At 40.5% G+C, this 3,154-nt stretch overlaps 1 pseudogene; it reads right to left on the minus strand.

The window, feature by feature from the left end:
• Positions 1 to 936: 936 nt before the first annotated feature.
• On the minus strand, positions 937 to 2,204 carry LOC123518778 (annotated as a pseudogene).
• Between the last annotated feature and the right edge of the window lie 950 nt (positions 2,205 to 3,154).

The following is a 3,154-nucleotide window of genomic DNA, read 5'->3' on the forward strand; positions in this document are numbered from 1 at the left end:
GCCTCTCAAGTGAAAGTTTGTGATCATGGAGAGATGCTGACAGGTTTTCACCTCGCCCAGCGTCCCGCGTGGGAAAGTCTTCCAGAGATAGCATTGTGGCGAGCTTAGGAAAGGTTACTGGGTGTGGCTAATGATTGTTGGTGATGGTATTAGTATTATTGTTATTATAATTATTGTTATAATTGCTGTTGTTGTTGTTACTGTTATTGTTATTATTATTATTATTATTATTATTATTATTATTATTATTATTATTATTATTAGTAGTATTAGTAGTAGTAGTAGTAGTAGTAGTAGTAGTAGTAGTAGTATAGTATTATTATTATTATTATTATTATTATTATTATTATTATTATTATTATTATTATTATTATTATTATTATTATTATTATTATTATTATTGTTGTTGTTATTATTGTTGTTATTATTATTTTATTATAATAATGATTATAAAAGAATAATAATAATAATAATAATAATAATAATAATAATAATAATTATTATTATTATTATTATTATTATTATTATTATTATTATTATTATTATTATTATTATTATTATTGTTATCATTATTATCATTATCATTATTGTTATCATTATCATTATTATCATCATTATCATTGTTATTATCAAAATCATTATTTATATTGGTATTGTTCTGTTACTGTTGTCATCATGACCATCACCATCATTATAAGAATAATCATAGCTATAATGAGAACAGTTCATTGTAGGAAATGAATAGAAAAGAGATGATAATAAGTATGTCAAAACTGAAGTAAATCCAAAGCTGAAACTTCATAACGGCGCTGTGGGAGTGGAGGCCCTCGCCACGGGTCAGGAGAGGTTGCACACAACGAGATACCTTGCCTGTCTTGTAACGCTTACCAGCCCGTCATACATGTGGCACACTACCTTGGTGACACAAACAACAGATCAATGCAACATTTATTAGCACTAGACCTTCAATGAGCACACAGACATTTCATAAATAGAGGAAATTTCCATAGTGGCAAGCAGTGGGAAGGTGTCTGGTGTTTCACTCGTTCACAGCGAAAACCAAACCGAGAATAAATACTATACTATCAATATATTACTAGTGGTTCGGTCTCACATCCGTCTTCGTCACTGGCGTTGTAAACACTTCTTTACTGCGGTGGCCCGTAGGAGCGACCAGGCGCAGGAACGGAGGCAGACCTCACTTGGGATGCCTCAGCGCGGGCACGAGCGGCGTCCTCCGCCTCGGCGAAGGCGATCTGGTCCAGCACGAACTGTGGGATGGGGTGGGGAAGGCGGGGGCCACGGGCAGCAGGTCAGACTGCGGCTGAAAACCGTTTTCGTCGGCGACAAACTTGACATGGACAGGAGTGCCGTCAGGTGCTGTGTAGCTGTGGAAGTGAGGACACGTATGAGTGAGGGTTGTAGTGCGAGGAACCAGGTGTTATAATGATCAGACAGTAAGAAAGGTACTCACGAGAACTCTCCAGCCTTGATCACGGATTCATTTGGTCCCGTAGGGGAGCCAGACTGCGAAAAAGTGATGCCATTTCCTGTCTTGACGTCGACGCTGTAGCTGCCGTCCTCGGTGTGGTAGCGGTCGTCCTGAAGAATGGGCACCACCTCGATGAACTCTGATCTGGCGGAGGGGGCGGAGGCAGAGTACGTTTGTGGCGGCCTGTAGCTGTAGTCGGTGTCGGCCGCGGCCAGTGAGGCAACGGCTGCCACGATTAGCTGTTGTGATGTGTGGAATAAGTAATGTGCCAGACTTGTGTTTAAACATAAATATAAGGACTACCACCTATAAGGGTGGTGGCTTTTAGTAGTTTGTCTTATTTTTTGTTGTTTTCTATTGTTCAGAATGATTAGGTTTGGTGAAGACGATATTTTATACAGGAACAACAAATTTTTTCAATAATATCGTATTTTCTAAGTTGATCATATGCTTACGCCATCACAAACGAACTAGAAAATGTTTTCTGACGCACAGAGTAAGAAGTTAATTGTTAGGTATGTGGGGTGAATCTCACAGTGCCCAGTACTGGCGCAAGACACTGACAGTTGACAGTACAGAGTTCTATACTGTATCTGATGAGCAGCTCAACGTTGTGTACCACGAGCCCAAAAGAGACCCACACTTACCACAACGTTCATGATAGCGGTGTTGGTCAGCTTCTGATGTCCTGCAATCGAGGCAGCTAGCTTATATAGCGGTGACCTCTTTCAGGGATACACCAGTGGCAGTGGTCATTCCTCGCCTTCCCTTCACTGTGGCCCTCCCGCCGCTGTCGTGGCCAAGGTCAGGACAAGGCCTGCCAAGTAACCCTTGTCTCTTGATCTCATGCGGGCTGAAATTGCATCCCGAAGCAGAAAGGAAAGTGTACACAAGAAATTTTATCGCATGAATTAAGTAGGAATAAATGGCTGAAGTTGGTCATTGCTGCTAGATTATGGATATGCTTTCCTTTCTAGTGGATGCGTACATCATGGTGCTTTAGGCTCAAAATATGTGCTGCGTCAGTGAAGTGAGTGTATAAATGGCTGCATTGACGTCTGCTGTGGCGTGGTGTGGGAAGGGCTGAGGCAGGAAGCACCAATCAAGAGGGAAAGCAGCGTCTCCTTACTGATGGACGGCACTGTGACGGTGATACGAGCCTTCCACGCGCCCTCTGACGAAAATTATGATACTGATAACTTATGCTTAAAAAAAAAAGTAAATAGTGAAGCATTTTTTCTGTTTCTCACTTTTTTTTTAACCATCTATAGTGAACCCAAATTTTAAACTTAGTCATCGCCATCTGAGAGCTGCGATTCTTTAACCCCTTTAGTACTATTATGCGTTTCCATATTCGTTCTACTTACTATCTGATGATTTTCTACAGCTTCAGAAACTCATGTAGGGGATTAAAATAGTGAAGACTGTGGCTATTAATCTTCTGACCTCCATAGACCCTTCCTAATGTCAATAAAATGGTCTAATCGTACACAAATCTCAAGGTAAAAATGTATCCTAGTAATGATGAGGTTGATAAACGTTTGTAGGTCATCAGCAGCAGTAGTAGTACCACGTCTTCACCAAACGATGTCGGCCGAGGCAGTAAAAAAAGTGATGGTAGTTAGATATTCGTGGCATTCAGGCATAAGTTGTGCTGATGTT

This window comes from Portunus trituberculatus, chromosome 44, assembly GCF_017591435.1.
Source record: "Portunus trituberculatus isolate SZX2019 chromosome 44, ASM1759143v1, whole genome shotgun sequence".
Taxonomy (NCBI): Eukaryota; Metazoa; Arthropoda; class Malacostraca; order Decapoda; family Portunidae; genus Portunus; species Portunus trituberculatus.